The 19418-nt window shown below is 47.1% G+C and overlaps 1 long non-coding RNA gene across 2 annotated transcripts in view; it reads right to left on the bottom strand.

The window, feature by feature from the left end:
* Nucleotides 1–6071: 6071 nt before the first annotated feature.
* The window catches only part of LOC129014365 (uncharacterized), a 36783-nt gene continuing 23436 nt past the window's right edge, over nt 6072–19418 (bottom strand). The window contains exons 1-4 of one of the 2 annotated variants that reach the window (XR_008494206.2): nt 9446–15046; nt 8818–8956; nt 8466–8535; nt 6072–6545 (exon numbers count right to left, since the gene is read on the bottom strand). This is a non-coding gene — a long non-coding RNA (uncharacterized LOC129014365). Of the gene's footprint in view, nt 6546–8465; nt 8536–8817; nt 8957–9445; nt 15047–19418 lie in introns of those variants that run through there. The other variant, XR_008494205.2, reaches the window with a different exon arrangement.

A 19418-nucleotide genomic window follows, 5' to 3' on the forward strand; every position in this document is an offset into this window, starting at 1 on the left:
CCCAAACTAGCCTAGATTTTCCACATGTGGACAGATACTGGTGCCCAACCAGTAGGGCGCTGGTCTTGCCATATAACCCTGGTCTCATTTCCCAGTCTTGGGGGAAAAAATGCAAACTGTCTTTGGGTCATGTCACCTCCACTGAGCCTGCTTCCAGTCCTTCCCGCCATCTCAGACCCCTCACTGATCAGCCATAATCGCCTCACAGGCCTCAGAGACACAATGGCCTGCAGCCTGGCCTGTCTACTTGCTGAAAGTAGTATCTTACCTACCATTAGTAGATTAGTAGTTATCTTACCTACCATTAAGGGGCCCAGATTCATTCAATCCTTTTGGTCTTTCTTATGACACATATGCAAATAACCACAGATGAAGATAAACCTTACAAAAAAGGAAATAAACATGAATATCATAAAATAAAGAAACCCAGTGCTGGGTGTCCATTCCTGGTAATCTGCTTGTCTTTACCATCCTGTTACAGAAATGTTATGCCTATATTTTTTCAGTAGGACCTACTATTACAGGAGCCAAATTCTCAGGCTAAAATAATAAAATATCACATTTTCTCAGATGCTATGCCAGAAAGAAACTTGTCAGAAATCCACAGAGTGGGATTCAACACACATTTCAAAACAGTTGAAGCAGTGAGACTGTGTAAGCAACAAACAAGACTTTAAAATACACATCCATGAGTCTTTTTTTAAAGACGGGTCAAGTGCAGTAACATCTATGAGTCTCAACTACTCCACTTTGCCCAGCAGTGTCTACTTGCTGCCCTGGGTAAGCAGTAAGAGATGAAATGCAGAGAAAGAAAGCAGTGTCTTTGGAGAGGATTGGAAAGCCAAGCTGGGCTTGGAAGAAGACTTGTTGAAAGTTCCCTGTTCCTGCTGCTTGGACACCCTGGAGAGGGAGATGTCGCCAGTGCTGGACCGCAGGCAGGGCAGGGTGAGCTCCCAAGCTGGGAGGAAAGCAAGACAGCTAGATCTGGCAGAGCAGCCCCAAGGCTGGAGCTACTCAGAGGGACCAAGGAAAGTGGCGAGGGTTGGGGTTTTGCTCATAGGCCTGTCGGGGAAGGCAGCAGCAAAGCAGAAATTTCCAGGGCCTGAAGTGAGGCTAGCGGGCCTGCAGTCTCATGGGGGTTCTGGAGAGTGAAGCTGAGATGGCACAGGCAGAAGTGCCTGGGAGAAGGCCTCATACTCAGCACCCAAAAGAACCAGCACCCAGGACCTATGTGCCACCACTCACCCTCTCACCGTCCCCACCCCCAATGTCTTCATGGGATATGTTGAGGCCCCCAGATTTCAGGTGCAAGTCCTGGGAAAGGAAAGATGGGGGATGAAAGAAAAATGGTGCCGAGCTCCAAGCACGCAAAAAACAAACAAAAACAAAACTCAGATTGGCTGAATGATCTTGAATTAAGTTTCTACTATGGGATGAAATGAGAGTCCTGGATAGAAATGAAGTTACAGAAAGGATTTCATGCACACTGGGGCTTGGGGTTGAGAAATCTATACCCAGTCGGAGTACCTAGCCAGTGCCACGTAGATAATGAGCACCCAAACACAACAGACAATATTCTCCCCAAGGTCATGGTGTTTTTGTCCTCCTCTAGTCTCCTTTAAAATAAATAAGCAAGGCTTTCCTTTTCCACAGACTTTCTTGTTCTCCCTCACAATCTTCCCCCTCTCTCAAGGGGAAAATAAAATGTGCAAAAGCACACCTCCTGTGCATTTTCATCTCCTTCCTTTGGCTTCTGTCCAAGGCAACCCCAGGGGCTGGGGGTAAGAGTTGCTACAACTGCTATCTTCTCAGTTGCCGGCCCACACTCTAACTGGGACGCTGGAGAAGCAGAGCCCACATGTCCTGCAGTGGAGTGAATTAATTGGGTCAGCCACTGCTGGGGCGTCCTTCATGCCATTGCCTCAAAGAAAGATCCTATGCCAGACTGCGCTTTTGGTGAGTGTTTGAACACAACCCTGAGGTCATTCCACCCTCCAACCATCAAAGACTCAGGAGCTGTATCTCCTACCATACACACACCCCATTCAAAGGAGCACCTTAGCAACCCAGGGTTGTCAGGGAGAGGGAATGGTGGGGGTGGGGGCAGCTGTAACAGGTTGAGACCCGGGGGTTGGAACTTGAGGATCACCTGCTCCACTATGTGCCCCATCCTTAGAAGCTGAGATACAAGGAGTCACTAGATGCAAATATATTAAACGCTGGATATCAATGAAAGGTTCCTTGCTAGTTTTAACAGCCCATCTAAGATCACAGCACTGACCCCAGTAAAACATTTAAGATGTATAAATGCAACACAGCATTTGTCCCGGGAAATAAAACACTAAAGATTACCTTATTCCTTGAAATATTTACTTTTAGAATAAGTGATGTCGTTTTATTTATCATGGAGGTCAATTTGCCACTTCTCCTACTTTTCTTTGAAAAACCTGTTCATATACACTCTCCCATTCATTGCAAGAAATAACCAGTGAGATTGCTATGATGAGTTTTGCCTTTTAACAGATATTAGGTGTCTTGGCTGAAATCACCCAGCTGTCTAGGAAGGCGAAAACCACAGGCTGGGATGGACTCTCTAGAGTCAACAGGAAAGTGGAAGGGCCTCTACCAGAGAGGATGTGAATAAGATTTTGAAAGAAACAGGAAACAGTCCATTGCAGCTTTAAAATCTTGATTTTAAAAAACGCCAGCTGGGCACAGTGGCTCACGCCTGTAATCCCAGCACTTTGGGAGGTCCAGGCGGGCGGATCATGAGGTCAAGAGATCGAGACCATCCTGGCCAACATAGCGAAACCTGGTCTCTACTAAAAATACCAAAACTAGCTGGGTGTGGTGGCGGGTGCCTGTAGTCCCAGCTACTTGGGAGGCTGAGGCAGGAAAATCACTTGAACCCGCGAAGTGGAGGTTGCAGTGAGCCAAGATCGTGCCACTGCACTCCAGCCTAGCAATAGAGCAAGACTCTGTCTCAAAAAAAAAAAAAAACAAAACCCACCAGTGTGTTAGTTCATTTTGCATTGCCATAAAGGAATACCTGGGGCTAGGCAGTGTATAAAGAAAAGAAGTTTATTTGGGTCACCATTCTGCAGACCATATAAGAAGCACAGTGCCAGCATCTTCCATTTGTGGTGGAAGGTAAAGGGCGAGCAGGTGTGTCACATGGTGAGAGAGGGAGCAAGAGGGAAGGCAGGAGGTCCAGGCTCTTTAAATAACCAGCTATCACTGAACTCATGGAGTGAGAACTCACTCACTACCATGAAGAGGTCACCAAGCCATTCATGGAGGATTCACCCCCATGACCCCAAACACCTCCCACCAGGCCCCACCTCCAACATGAGGGATCAGATTTCAACATGTGATTTGGAGGGGACAAAAATCCAAACTATATTCCATTCCTTGACCCCCAAATTCATGTCCTTTTCACATTGGAAAATACAGTCATCCTTCCCCAATAGTCTTCAAAAGTTCTAATTCATTCCAGCATCAACTCAAAAGTCCAAAGTCTCATCTGAGACTCAAGGCAATTTCCTTCCACCTATGAGCCCATAAGATCAAAAACAAGTTGTTTACTCCCAATATATTGATACAATGGTGACACAGACATTGAGTGAATATTCCCATCCCAAAAGAGAGAAATTGGCCACAAGAAAGAGGCAACAAGCCCTATACAAGTCTGAAACCCAGCAGGGAAGACAATACATCTTAAAGCTTCAATATAATCTCCCTTGACCCCATGTCCCAAATCCTGGATACACGATTGTGTGGGATGGGGCTCACAAGGGCTTAGGCAGCCCTGCCTCTGTGTCTGCTTTGCAAGGTGCAGCTGCTGTTCTTGCTCTCACAGGTTGGAGTTGAGTAACTGTGGCTTTTCTAGGCTAAGGTGCAAGTTGCTAGTGGATCTACCATTCTGGAGTCTGGAGGGCAGTGGCGTCATTCCCACTGCTTCACTAGACAGTGCCCTGGTGGGGGCTCTGTGTAGGGACTCCAACCCCACATTTTCCCTTGTAACTAACCTGGGATGTTCCCATCCTCTCTCTGGCTGGGATGAGGGAAGCAGCACCCCAAGGCAGCACCGAGTAGCAATGCCCCTGGCCTTGTCCCTGAAACCAGTCTGTCTTCTTAGGCCTCTGGGCTTGCGATGGGAGGAGCAGCCTGGAAGATTTCTGAAGTGCCTTTGAGGCCTTTTTCCCATTGTCTTGACTATTAGCACCTGCTTCCCTTTCAGTCATGCTAATCTCTCTAGCAAGTGGTTGTTCCTCATGCCTCTTGGATTCTTATCCTTTGGGTTCCTCTCCTGAAATGTTCTTTCCTTCTCCACCACGAGCCAGGCTGCAGATTTTCCAAATTTTTACACTCTACTTCCCTTTAAATTGTAAGTCCCAACTTTAAGTCATTCCTTTTCCCCGTATCTGATCTTAGATTGTAGAAGCAGCCTTGCCACTTCTTGAATACTTGGCTGCATAGAAATTTTTTTTCCTCCAGATACCCTAAGTCATCACTCTGAAGCTCAGCCTTCTACAAAGCCCTAAGACACTGGCACAATGCAGCCAAGTTCTTTGCTAAGGTGTAACAAGGGTGACCTGTGCTCCAGCTCCCAATAAATTCCTTATTTTCATCTGAGACCTCATCAACCTGGCCTTCACTGCCCATATTGCTATCAGCATTTTGGTCATAATCATTTAACCAGTCTCCAATACGTTCTGAGAAATAAAAATGAAATCCTAAGCCCTTCCCCCCACCCAGACTACTGAATGGACCCCCCTCTTGGCCAAGGGGACCCCAAAGAAACCTTAAAACTGAGTCCAAGCCCTGATGCAATGGGAGGTCAAACATGCCTCGTTAGAGCCCCTCCCTTGCTAACCACCACTAGGCTTTCTTCTCTAAAGGCTAAGCAGGAACCAGCCCTTTCTGTTTTTTAAAATTAATTTATTTTACTTTAAGTTCTGGAATACATGTGCTGAACGTGCAGGTTTGTTACATAGGTATACATATGCCATGGTGGTTTGCTGCACCTATCAACCTGACATCTAGGTTTTCAGGCATTTGTCCTAATGCTCTCCCTCCCCTTTCCCCTCACCCCACAACAGGCCCCAGTGTGTGATGTTCCTCTCCTTGTGTCCATGTGTTGTCATTGCTCAACTCCCATTTTTGAGAACATGTGGTGTTTGGTTTTCTGTTCCTGTGTTAGTTTGCTAAGGATGATGGTTTCCAGCTTCATCCATGTCCCTGCAAAGGACATGAACTTACTTCTTTTTATGGCTGCATAGTATGGTATATATGTGCCACATTTTCTTTATCCAGTCTATCATTGATGAGCATTTGGGTTGGAACTAGCCCTTTCAAAAGAGTCACCTCACCATTGATTTCAACCAACCACCTGATGCTGGCCCTCCCTTGTGCAGTTTCAACAGAACAACCAAGCAGCATTCCTTCCTGATAAGAGACCACCAACTACTGAGAGGTTCTAGTCAGTCTAGGGAGGCTGTGCACTGACTGAGGGGTTTTGTGTCCACTGCTTCATCTTTTGAAGTCAGAGGCCCAAAAACTTCCCCCTCACATCTTGCTAACACTACCATTTTTTTAACATGCGAACCCATGAAGGGGCTGGGAGGTCAACTGCACATGTGTTTCTTCTTCCGTAAATATTCATGGCTCCTCCTATAGCTTGCTGAATATATATTTGGCTACCTCATTCAGCACAAATCCTTGTTTTATTCTTCTGACACTCCAAGTGCCTGTTTCTGGCTTCTGGCCAGAGGCTATGCTTCCCAGCCACTCAGAATGGCCACCCTGCAGGCTGCAATCATTTATAAGAAATACAGCTCTCCTTTCCACATTTATGAACCTCATCATCCTTTGGTTGACAGTTTCAAATTTTCCCTCATCTTCCTGTCTTCTTCTAAGCCCTCCAAATTCTTCCAATATCTGCCAATTTACTCATTTCCAAAGCTGCTTCCACATATTCAGCTATCTTTATAGCAAAGCCCCACTCCTCAGTACCAATTTTCTATGTTTGTCCATTTTGTGTTGTTACAAATGAATATTTGAGGCTGGGTAATTTGCAAAGAAAACAGGTTTATTTTGGCTCATGGTATGGCAGGCTGTACAGGAAGCATAGTGTCAGCATCTGCTTTAGGTGGAGGCTTCAAGAAGCTTCCACTCATGATGGATGGCAAAGGGGAGCAGGTATATCACAGTGAGAAGGGGGAGCAAGAGAGAAAGTGGGGGAGATGCCAGGCTCTTTAAACAGCCAGCTCTCCAGTGAACTAGTAGAGTGAGAGCTCATTCACTCCTGGTGAGCAGGGCACCAAGCCATTCATGAGGGGTCCCCCATCATGACCAAAACTCCTCCCATTAGACCCCATCCCCAAAACGGGGGATCAAATTCTCACATGAGATTTGGAGGGGACAAATGTCCCAACCATATTGGGAGCATCTCAGCTCCAAATAATACCACACTACTAGAGGGAAGAACACTGTGGGGTCTTCATGCTAGCTGCTTGCCATTGACATTTTCCTGGCCTCCAGACCTAGAAACAACCAAAAATAACTTGGTAAATGTACTGAAGTTATTTATCAAACATTTACTGAGACCGCAACATTGTAAAAAAGACAGGGCTTAACACTAGGTGTAGGTTAATGATACTGGAAGATTTTGTTTCAATGTACTATATTTCTAACATCTTTCCAGAATCATCTGTCCCAAAACAGAAACCATCTTGTTTCCTAGGCATGCTATCAGAACGGGAAAATAACTAAATTTTTCTTCAAAAAATAATTGCAAAATCCACATTAATGTAATACATTTTTAAGAAGTGAAATAGATAAAAATAGCTAATATTTGAGGCCAAACACTGTTCAGTGTATTGTACATCTATTAACTCATTCAATCTTCACAATAACCTGCTGAGGAAGACAGTATTTCTATCCCCATTTTGCAGATGAGGGAACTAAGGGACAGAAGAGCTAAGCAGCTTGCCCAAGTCACACTTAAGAGGCAAAATAGAGACCCCCTCACCCCAGAAGCAGGCCTCCATGGTCTTCGCCCTTAACCATTGACCCTCCTGCCCTTCACACATACTTCTGTTAATCAAAAGAATAGGTCCAACAATGACAACTTCACTTCCTAAGTGAATCCATAGGTTTAAGGTAGTAACAGGCTACATTATAGACCTTAACAAATCATATTCAAATTCTTTTAGAAGAATAGTCAATTCCATATATCATATAACTTTAAAATAATGATGGGCCAGGCACGGTGGCTCGTGCCTGTAGTCCCAGCACTTTGGGAGCCCAAGGCGGGAGGAGCCCTTAAGCCCAGGAGTTAGAGACCAGCTCTGGCAACATAGTGAAACCATCTCTTTACATTTTTTTTTTAATTAGCCAAGCATAGAGGCACATGCCTAGCTACTCAGGAGGCTGAAGCAGGAGAATCACTTGAGCCCAGGAGTTTGAGCCTGCAGCGAATTATGATCACACCACTGCACTCCAGCCTGGGCGACAGAGCCAGACCTTGTCTCCAGGAAAAAAAAAAAAAAAAAAAAAAAAAAAAATGTCACACCACATTTTCAAACACAAACACATTACGTAGCAGTCATTATCAAAAGCCTGTGCTAACTGGATTAAAATCAGAAACCTAACTAGTGGTTTAGGACAGTAACCTAGAAACTGTGCTATGGACTGAATGTTTGTGCCTTCCCAGAATTCATACACTGAAGCTTAGTCTCTGATGTTATGGTATTAGGATGTGAGGCCTTTGGGAGGTGATTAGATCGTGAAGGTAGAGCCCTCATGAATGGGATTAATGCCATTTTATGAGGGATCCCAGAGAGCTCCCTCACCTTTTCCCCATCATGTGAGGATACAAGAAGTTAGCAGTCTGCAAACTGTAAGAGAGCCCTCACCAGAACCTGATCATGCGGGCACCCTGATCTCAGACTCACAGCCTCTAGAACTAGGAGAAAGAAATTTCTGTTGATTTTAAGCTACCTGATCTATGGTATTTGTTATAGCAGCTTCAGTTGACTAAGACAAATGGATTCAATTTTGTCTTAAGTTCTTGGTTTCCAGTAAACCAGAAGTAACTTGATAATGCAATGCTGACTGCTGGGATTTTTCAGCCAGGTCCTCTCCAGCTCCCAGAAATGCTGGAGTGACCATGTATTTTTAGGGACTCTCCTTGCTCCAGAGCCTGAAGGACTTTCTATTTTCATGGTCTAGTCTTCATTCCTCTCACAATAACACAGAGAGGTTGCCAGGGTATCTCTAAGAAGCACAAACCTGGCCCAGTACAGATGAGCTTATCAGTCACTCAGGGGCCTCTTCTTCCCCAGACTCCCCAGGAATCATAAGCTTCTAGGATGGGCTCCCCAGAGCACTTCCCTTCTTATTTACCAGGAAGAAGTCTTAGAGGCTGCTCCCCCAGTCTTCTTTCAGGCCCAAAGCCTTACCTCTTGCCTCTGCTTCCATTTCTGCTAGGTTCTCTTATTCCAGTCTGTACGTGCCAGAAGCCGTCAGGAGCTTCAAGAGAAGAAGAAAGAGCCATGGTGAGTCGTTTTACATTTTCCAAATGAACAATGAATGCCTAAAAGAAAACCTCAACTTGCAGCCTTCCTGCCCTCAGGAACTCCTAGCAAGAGAGCCCAGGTCCCAACAAAATGCATGGCAGCTGCTGCCCAGCCTTTGAGAGAATTAAGAGGCATTAGAGCCCCAAGTGGCTGCAGAACAGCCTGTCCAGCCATTCAACAGCCGGCAGGTTCCCCTTTTCATGACGCCCTTTCCGCTGTGCCCTAGGGGGCTCACCTCTTGCAGCCTTGACAGTGCAACTCTTGCCAGGTCCCAGCAGGAACGAACTGGAAACCTCCTTGGTTTCCAGCAGCTGCTGTGCTTCTGAACTGACTCTTCCTTGGGGGTGGCAGGCGCCCTGCTTCCTTATCTGCACCTGTGGGTTTAGACAAAGTGCATTAGGCTTCTCTTCTCCCCTGGGCCAGCAGGGTTTTAGCCCTACCCACTTAGGGGTCATTTCCACAAAATAAATATCCCCCCGGCTGATAAATCCCCCCATTCTTCCTTGATACAGGGTCTCTTCGGAAACACAACAGCCTAGGTTTCTTCTTCTTTCCCACCCAACCTGCTCACTCAATTCCATCTCACACTGCCACCCTCAACCCCAGCACAGCCACCAGAACCACCAGTCCTCAGCTTCAACTGAGCCCCTGGGCTACTTCAGCATGTTCTCCTCACATTTGTACTCACATACATCTTCCTACAAGTTTCCTCACCCTTTCACGGGCTGAAGCTCTGCCTCTCTCAGAGAACATTAGCTATTGGTCAGGAATATTGTACAAAAGACTTCACTTAATTGGAAAAGTATTCATTCTTGGTGGTCCCCAATGCCCCCAGGCCCTCAGCCATAGGATGTGGCTCTCACCTGGACAGTAGAGACATCTTGCTTCACTTTTCATTCTTCGCCCCTGGAAACCATCGGCTGTTGGGGGTGAAAGGAAACTCCATAGTACTAGACTGAGGTGACGTTTCCACCACCAACCATCTGCTTGGGTCCCTCGTAATTCTCCACCGGAGACTGGGGCTGCCTTCCTCAGGGATCCCAGCTATCTCTCAACACCTCGTCTTCCTCCAAGACCGGAGTCTTTGTGGAGTTCTGAGAATTCACTTTCCAAGCAAGAAGGTTTTGGGTCCTCATGTCATCTTCCTCCAAGACGGGCATCATCTCGCAATTCTGAGGAATTCACTTTCCAAGCAAGAAGGTCTTGGGTCCTTGTGTCCTTGGTCCCAGAAGGGATCTTGGTCAGAAGATGTATTCTTGTTCAGCTGCCAGCTCTTGGTACAGTGATAAGGGTGAGGGACTATGCAGCTATACAAAATGAAGTAACTTGGAAAAGGTGTCCTTATGGATGAGACTCAACGCCCCCAGGAATCCTCCCTCCTCATCATGGGTTGCTCTTTGCAAGTGAAAGTCTCGTGCAGTAGGTTCCCTGTGCCTTCCTGTCTGGCCCTGACCTTGACAGGAGACCTCTTCTGGTGCCTTCTGGACCACCTGCTGCCTTACATCTGGGCTCCATACCAGAATCACCAGCATCCACTCAGAGGACACTGGGCAGCTGAAACACTTGTTTTTTGCCGGGGCCAGTCCTAGTCCAATAGGGTTTCCAGGCACCCACAGCAGCTGCCCAGGCAGCAAATGTCAGTCAGTTGTAAACCAGCAGGGTAAGACTCACACTTTGGCTTCCCTACATGGACTTTGTTTTGGGAGAAATTTGAGGATTTCAGACTCTCAGGGCCCATGGTCACTGAGCTCAATGTCCCCAATAGGTCATACCCTGCAGCTGCACCTCTAAGAGCTTGTGCTTCTGCCAAAACAATAAACTTCTACTAGATGGGTCAGATCCATTCTCTGACTTGATGCAATGGCCACTGTCCCTTCAGTCTGACCCCTCAGCATCTGAGTCAGTGGAAATGGGATGAGGCACAGATGTAGAAGGAAGAACTAGATGGGTCAGATCCATTCTCTGACTTGATGCAATGACCACTGTCCCTTCAGTCTGGCCCCTCAGCATCTGAGTCAGTGCAAATGCGAGGGGCCCCATATGTAGAAGGAATGCGATGGGCCCCATATGTAGATGGGCTCCATATGTAGAAGGAGGCAAAGGAAGAACTGGAAGGAAGGAAAGGAAGCCACCAGCCTCCTGCTGAGTCTTGATTAGGGCTCCTGGACAGACATTCTCCTCCTCCTGTTGGGAAAACTGATGGAATTAACATAAAGCCTCTAAGCCCAAGCTTCCTCAAGTGTACAATGAGGACACTGGAGTCCAGAATCTCTGAGTGCTTCTCTGTGATGGACAGAACAATGCCCCGACAAAGATGCTCATGCCCTCCTCCCCAGAACCTGTGAATGTGTCACGGTGCATGGCAAGGGGGGAATTAAAGTTGCCGGTGGAATTTAGGTTGCTAAAGGCTAACCCTAAGATGGGGAGATTAGCCTCGATTATCAGGGTGAGCTCACTGTCATCACAGGGACCCCTATAAGTGAGAGAGGGAGGCAAGAGAGGTAGTGTCAGAATTAGAGACGAATTTGAAGAAGCTGGCTTTTAAGATGGAGGAAGAGGCCATGAGCCGAAGGATGCAGGTGGCCCCTAGAAACGGGAAAAGGCAAGAAAAAGGTTCTCCTCTAGAGCCTCCTGAGGAGCACAGCCTTGCCAGCACTTTGAACTTTGCCAGTAGTTTGAACTTCTGTCTTCCAGAACTGTGAGATAATAAATCTGTACTGTTTTAACTCATTTATCTTGTGGTAAATTTGTAACAGCTGCCGTAGGAAACTAATTCACCCTCATCCCTCGCATCCACACCACAATCTTCCTCTTCTCGCCGGCATTCCATCTCCTCTGCCTCCAAGTCACAGAGCCACAGGTGTCACAATGGCTGTGGATTCTGCAGTGCAACCTCATTGCAAATATTTGTATGCTCAGAAGAAAAACACGAGTACAATGTCCTATATTTATGAGGACCTTACTACTTTTAAATCGATGTCGTTCAAAAACAAAACAACTTTTTTCAGCGTGTTCTTGTATGCCCATTACTGAGCTGGTCCCTGGGGATGCAAAGACACATGGACCTCATTGTTTCCCTCCAGGAATTCACTTGGAAAAAGAAACACGGGAGACACTGCCTAGAATCCTTGATGCCTCCGAAGTTAGACTGGAGTTGGATTAACCCGGCCTCTCTCTGTGGAAATAGGAAATGGCTAGAAGAGTGACATCAATCAGCCACAACTGCTTCAGCCTCGTAACATCGGAGCAATGGTATCAGACTTGATGCAGAGACTACCTGGGCGTATGTGGCTTTTTTTTTTTTTTAAATGTGGTGAAAAATTCCAAGTCACAGCCATGACACTGAACCATCAAAAGATCATTTCATGTTTTGGTTTGTATTAAATGCTCTTTGTACTTTGCTTTTGTTAGAGATGCCTGGAAAATTCTAGAAATAAGGAGTGCTAGAGAAGAATCACTGCTTAAGAGCAGGATCTCAAAGAATACATCCTTTGCCCCCTATATCCTCTCCCCTTTCTGATTCTCAAAAAGACACTTCAAACTGATGGATAGTCTTTATGCAGATGAATGGGACAAACTCAAACGTGAGAGTTGATCCTTTTTTTTTTTTTTTTTTTTTTCCAGATCCTGAGGAATTACCATTAGGACCTGGAAACAAATATGTTGTGTGGAAGACTTACTGACAAAGGAACTTTAACTGAATTCCTCCTCTAGTGCTGAATAGTGACTGCTGAAATGGCCAGACTGGCAACATATCAGGAGGCAAACTGGCATTCCTATTAGATGGAATGTCCAAGAAACCATAATTTTTTAATGGGGTTGAGGATTGCCTGCTTCTATAAGAAGATAGGTATTTTCTGTATCTAGCCAGGTGAGACCACACATTTAGAGTTTTAAGACAGATTGACAAGATCAGAACTACAATTACAAGCTATCCACAAACTGTTGCAGAGGCAGACAATCTTTTCTGGATGCTTTCCTTAGCCTGAGTTTCTGAACCTACTACTATATGAAGGAGTACTGCCAAGACCCAGCCAAAAAACAAAAACAAAAAAGGCCCTGGTGGCTTCAAAGATTTTGACATTGGAAATTTGTCCCAGTACCTGAAACACACAATGTCATGTGTCAGTGAGCTCAGCCTGGAGCCCACACCTTGGCCATCTGCCCAGAATTATCACCCCAGTTCTCTAAAACTCTACTCTTTCTTCTCAGGTGGACTACTTTTTGATCCTAAAGGGCAATGTTAATGGGGCTTTGATGCAACTGAGACATAGTCAAAAAAAAAAAAAAAAGGGATACAGAGTACACAACACAAGAAATCTTAGAGGACACCTACTTCCAGATAGAAGAACTAAGTTCCTCATGTGTCCCCATAGAGATGCAACATTTTAGAAGAGAGTTTGAAGACCCAGCTGCCAATGGTCAATCACTGTCACATCGGAGGAGCTAGCAAAAGACACTACTAACAATTATGGGAATATAAACTTCCTTGTTACTTTAAAGTTTTCAGATCATCTGTTAAAGCTGATAAGGCCATTGGCATCTATTCTGTTCATTGTACTCTGTCTCCTCTTTTACTTTCTTCCCAGTCCCTATCCTTTGCCAACTACGTGGTTTGCCAATTGTCTCCCAAGGAGGATGGGAGCAGTTGTTTCCCCCACATATATCTTTACAACTTTTCCTACAGCACCTGTTGGCATCCCAGCCTCCAGAATTTGCTTCTCCTGCAGTGATTCTGCTAGTTCACTCTCCCTTGGAAAGACCACTGCCTTTGACTCTCAAAGTGGCAACAAATTTCTCCTTTCCCCCCATTTCATCTCAGCACAGGGCTCTCCATCGGCTTTAGAGGGAGCTGCAGGCATGGAGCAATTCAGCATGCTCACACCAGCAGCAGCAAACAAAATCATTGACCATGAAGCCACCTGTTCCAAACACCATTGTCAAAACCAAGGACCCAAAGAAGTATAGCACACAGGCTTGCCGCTGGGTAAAATGGAAATGGAAAATGGAAATGTCACCAGTAGAGGACAGCCATACTACAGACTGAGGAATGGTGCACCGTGTGGGCTAGGGTTGGTCTGTGGAGAGAGGTGAGCCCTTTGACATGGGCTGGCTAGAAACGTCCTCATGAACAAGGAAAGATATATGACACAGGTGTTCGAGAAAAAGAGCATCTCAGCAACAGACAGGAGGAGGCAGGAGAAAAGAGCATTCACAGCATGTTCAACAACATAGAAGACCTTTCCCAGGGATGGTAGGGAGTGTGTAGGAGAAATGGAGAAATGGAATGTAGAAAAGATCATAGGGGCCAAACTATGGTGCGTCTTCATAAGTTGAGCTAAAGAGATAAGACTTTATTCTGTTGGCAGTGGGAAGTCTTTGAAGGGCTTAAAAGCAGGGGTGGGGCGCTTCCGCTACAGGAAGGTTGAAAAGAATGACAGGGTCCATGGCAGGGACAGGTAGAAGGAGGAGTCTGAAGGCAGAGAGACCGCAATGGGCTGAATGGTTGCCCCGAAATAATTCATGTCCACCCAGCACCTCAGAATGTAACCTTATTTGGAAATGGAGTCTTTGCTAATGTTCCCACTTAAAATGCGGTCATACTGGATTGGGGTAGACTCTGAATCCAGTGGCTGGTGTCTTCCTAAGAAGAGAAGACATGCAAAGAAGAAAAGAAGGCTATGTGATGATGGAGGCAGACACTGGAGCCATGTGTCTAAAAGCCAAGAGCAGCCGGGATTGCTGGCAGCCACTGGAAGCCTCCTTCATAGGCTCCAGAAGGAACCAACCCTGCTGGCACCTTGGTTTCAAACTTACAGCCTCCAGAACTGTGAGAGAATAAATTTTTGTGTTTTAAGCCACCTAGTTTGTGGTCATCTTTCACAGCAGCCCTAAGGAATGAATGCAGAGGCTAATGAAGAATCCAGCTGGAGTGCAGGATGGGGAAATGTCACCTGGGCCCAAAACTATGCCTTGGATAAAACCATATTTGAAAAGCATAATCAACAGGAAGTAATAGCTGGGGGACAAGCAAACTGTAAGAACAAGGTATGGCTCTAAATTCACAGAGAGTGGACTGGAGCTGCTCATTTCACTCTGGTGCCAGCTCTCTAAGGTGAACGTCAAGGAAGCTTATGTTCCTTGTAGGTGCCCCTGAGGGGTAGGGCCGAAATTTGGATTCCCAAACTTGAGAGTCAGACTGGAAACAATCCAGGGAGACATCTTGCAACCCTAACCCAAAGACATGTGACTACGTATTGGAAGTCAAATTATCTTGTTTATTTCTCCTTTTTGTCCTACAGTTTTTAAGAAACTAAGTTGTCTAGAGACTTGGCCTGTCTACAGCAGTGCAGAAAAACCAAAGAGAAGGAGTTGGCCCTTGAGGATGACATGGTAAAAGCAAGAATTGTTTAGAGAAACCTAAAGCGTAGGTGAATGTTGAGGGAATATCCTGCTCTTCCCAATGTCCAGGTTCACCCTTCAGTGCAAACTTTCTAAAATCTGGGGTTTATGAATAAGGGAGCCCTTGGTGTCCCTTGCCCCACTCTCAGCTGGGTGCATGAAAGCAGTCTTTATTCTCCCTTCCCCAAGCAGCACAGCCCAGTATCAGAGGACACAAGGACACAGGCTCCTACCCCAAGCCTGTGCACGGGGCAAACTCTAGAGGGAGGCACATTTTGATCACCCAAGAGCATTCACCACCAGCACCCCCAGCCCTATTCCAGGAACCCCTTTTAGTGCACCAGTAAGTTGTCAGAAAAAGATCACCATAGTCTCTTTGAGGGGGAAAAACAAAAATCCTGCGTGTGTGCCAATGGTCCCTCGACCTCAGGTTCTGAATCGTTCATGGCCTTCTTGCTTCTCATGGCCTGGGGCCCTCCCCCTTCCACCCGGAGGTTTCTGAAAAAATGAAGAATCCTGTCCCTGGGCTTTGCACCCACTGGCAATGCAGCCACCTCAAGCCAGGCTAGATTGTCTCCTCTGCTCTTCTCACAGGTCAGCCCTCCCTAGAGACTCAGAGCTGACCTCCCTGGAGCCATCACCTAGAGTCTCCTATTTTTCCCCAAGATGCTACTTGCACCCTTTAAAAGTGCAGTTCACAATGAGGATTAGAGGCCCTCACATGCACCTTTCACCCACTAAGTTGGCACAGTTTGAGGAAGTGAATTTTAGTAACACAGGTGGAGGGCCTAGGTGGGGATACAAACATTCTCGTGCATCGCTAGGGGATGTCAATCGATACTGCTTGTTTTGGAGGTAAAAATCTGATATTGGATTTTAATTTGTCCTACCTTCTGACCCAGAAATTCTGCTTCTAAAAGTCTATTCTAACAAAATGAAGTACGTATGCAAAGATTTAGCCAGAAGGACATTCATCATAACCTTACGTATAATAGCAAAATAAAACAGTAACATCCAAATATTCAAGACAGAAAGCTATTTTAATAAATATTGGAGAGGGAGACCCTGTCTCAAAAAAATAAAAATTAAAAAATAAATAAATATCGGAACATTTATGCAATGGAATATGATCTAACTACTAAATTTGCTGCTTGTAAAGGAGTGTCAGTTGCCTCCAGGGAGTGAAAAAGAGTGAGCTCCAAGGCAGAAAATAAAAGGAGCAACCTTCCCCTGAATGCGCCTCTGCACCTGTTGGATTTCGAAGCATTTGAATCCCAGATATGAGATAGACAGGTCAATAAAAGTTTAAAGGATATTTTGGAAGAAGAGTAGCATCGACAAGAGAAAGGTATTCATGAACTATTAAGTGAAACAGATACGCTGCAAAATAATGCACTGAGTGATACCATTTCTACTAAGACACAAAGCCGGAAGAAGTCCAGAAGGAAATTACTCTGAGGTTGAACAGGATATGTTTCTAATGGATGGAATTACAGAAGTTTTTTTTCTTCTTATACGTATTTTTCTAACTTTGCTACAAGGAACGTGCCATGTTTCGAGGAGAAAGAGGAGCAACAAACGTTCTTTTAAATTCTTAGAAAATGCTCTAGTCGCAAAATGTGAGCTTGGCACTTTCTCTCCTTCCTTTCTCAGACAAACTCATATGAGGAATTGAGACACTCACTGTCTTCCACTTCCTCATCACCCCCACCCAACTCCACCCAAAAAACTGCCTCCTCAGCCTGCTGAAGTCTAGCTTCCATCCCCACTTCTCCTGTCCCCCAAACTCATCTACCAAATGGCACACCATCCCCTTGACCATTGCCAAATGCACCAATGTTTCCAGTCCTCCTCTCACTGGCCTCTGCCACATTTGTGTTCAGTGGATTTCACTAACATTAATTTAGCACCAAGTGTATGTCAAACATAGTGTTAGGCACCTGAGGGAGACATCAGCCCTAAAGACTGGTCACTCCCCTCAGCAACACATTCATAGACTGGTGGGAGAGGAGAGAGTGGGTGAAGACCCCCAAAGTCTGTGAGGGACAGCCCTCTTCTTCAGCAGCATCACACTCCCCAGCCCTCCAGCCCCGGCCTCCTCTGCCCCTGTCTTGCTTCTCCACCTGCCCCTTATAATCTATCCTCAGGAATATGTCTGCCCCATCTATGTAGGCTGCATGCACTCAGGCAAGGGCCTACTGTTCCCCTCACCCTTCCGGTGCTATCTCATTGACTCTGGTTTAGGAAGCCTGTGAATGTTGATATCCAACCGCCCGGCCTGGCCAGGAGCAACAGACACCTCCACTTCCATTTCCCTTGAGGCCACAGAAACCGAATGTCATCAACACCCCCACCTCCCAACTCTGTTCCTTTTTTAGTTGGTGGCATCTACCCAAGCCCACCCAGAACCTGCAACCCCTTCCCTCCTCCCCACTAGCCCTCTTGCCATTCTCCCACCCTCACTGGGGCTTTTCATCTCCTGCCACATTCATTGCAGTGGCCTCCTCTTGTGCCCCAACTCTTGACTTCACTTAGGTCTGTCTGTCCCCTGCACACTGCGGCCAGCAAGCTCCATCCAAAATGCCCATCTGGCCCTCTGGCTGTCCTTCTTCCCAGAAGAGTTCACAGAATAAAATCCAGGCCCAACAAGCCTGTCATCCCTTGCCCATCATTCCTTCTGCAATCCTACCATCCACTTGTTTCCTCAATGCTCAGTTCCCCCAGTATCCTCACCCTTGCTATGTCACACATCAGTGCCTTCCCCACGCTGGGGTCCCCATACCCACCCCACCCCTGGATTCTCCCACATCCCACTCTTGGCATGACTTAAGCGCTTTCTTCATCAGGATTCAGCTCAGGCTCTCCCTGCTCCAAAACCTTCTCAAGGACACGGGTCCTGGATGGGGAGCCCTCCCCTGTGATCCCGTCACTGCCAGAACAGAGCCCTGTTACACTGAGGTGACTAATGCATGTGTGCTTTTTCTCCAAATCAACTATTTGGAGAAACTAGCCCCTCTAGAGCAGCCGTTCTGGATAATAAATCCCTGTAGGCCCGACTGTTAGCACAAGACCTGACTGCTACCAACAAAGGAGGAGCCAGCAGAACATTGGCCCAGGCAGTGGAGCTATTTCTTGCGTCTGAAAGCATGGCAGGCCCAGTGGGAGCTGTTCATAGACGTTCCTTTGCCCCTGTAGTAGCTGAGGTCCTGGACACCCCAGTGCCCAGGGCTGCTCCTGTGTGTCCCTCTGCCTGTGGCTCAGGCAAATGCAGCAAGGAGCTCAGGCCAGGCTCTACTTCCCTTCCCGGGGGCACAGAGTTGATCTGCAAGGCCTTGGTCTACCAGGAGAGTGGGGCTGGGGGTCTTCTGGCAGGAGATCCCCTCCAAGCCTGCCCAAACCTAACATGGGGGGTTGGCGAGCAGAGCACCAGAAGGGCCCTGAGTCCTGAACCTCCATTCTTAAAAGGCCTTAAACCATAGGCTCATCTCCAGTGAGGTCCCACCTGGCCAGGGTATTTTTCTGTGTGCTAAAAAGCAGAGCTTCTTTCCACCTCTAAAACGGTCTCAAGAGCTGATACAGAAGAGGCGGCAACACTGGGGAGCCTGGGGATGTCAAAGGTGGGGCGTCTTTCCTCCAGCTCCCCTCCCCACCCCTCCCACCTCCCGCTGCAAGGCATCAGGACAGCAGGGCCCAGCAGCCCTGGGAGGCAGAGCCAGGGGCTGCCAGGGGCTGCCAGAGGCCCGGCCCCCCCAGAGTGAGAAGGTGAGGTGTGTGCCTCAGCCTTGGAGACATTAGTCTCCTCTCCCTGTTGCCATGCAAAGATAAAAACATTGATTAAATCCACCACCTAAATCCCCACACAGCCCTGCCCCGTCTATGTAGGCTGCATGCACTCAGCCACCTGCCTGGAAGGACACGAGAGCCACGGCAAAGAATGAGCAAGAGCAGCAGGAAAGAGAAGGGCCACGGGAGGGCCGATGTCCCCCAGCCACAGACCCCCTCTGCTGGGCCTGCCTGGGCTCCCCCATCAGGTTTTTCTTCAGCTAAGGCAGAGACAGCCCCTGGAAAATAAGAAGCAGTGACCAGGGGCTCTCACACACAGCTGTGGCTGCCCTGAAACTCTCGCTGGGAATTAAGCTATTAGGTTGATTCATCACACATTCACTGTGCGTTTCTGGTATACTAGCTGCCAGGTCCCCACAGCAAGGTCTGAACCCCGACAGCCTTGGAGCCTCATAGTCCACCTGGCTGCAGAACCTGGGCACCAACCGCTGAGAATCTTCAGGAGAGAAAATTCCAATGGCAGTTGAGAGCAACGGTGGAGGAGCGAAGCCCACAGGCAGCAGAGCACACAGACCTGGGAGGGGTGCAGAGGTGGCATCAGCCCTATGAGGGCGTGCAGGGGAAAGCTGATGGGAGGGAAAGGGTAAGCAG

The sequence above is a fragment of the Pongo pygmaeus genome, chromosome 16 (assembly GCF_028885625.2).
Source record: "Pongo pygmaeus isolate AG05252 chromosome 16, NHGRI_mPonPyg2-v2.0_pri, whole genome shotgun sequence".
NCBI lineage: Eukaryota > Metazoa > Chordata > Mammalia > Primates > Hominidae > Pongo > Pongo pygmaeus.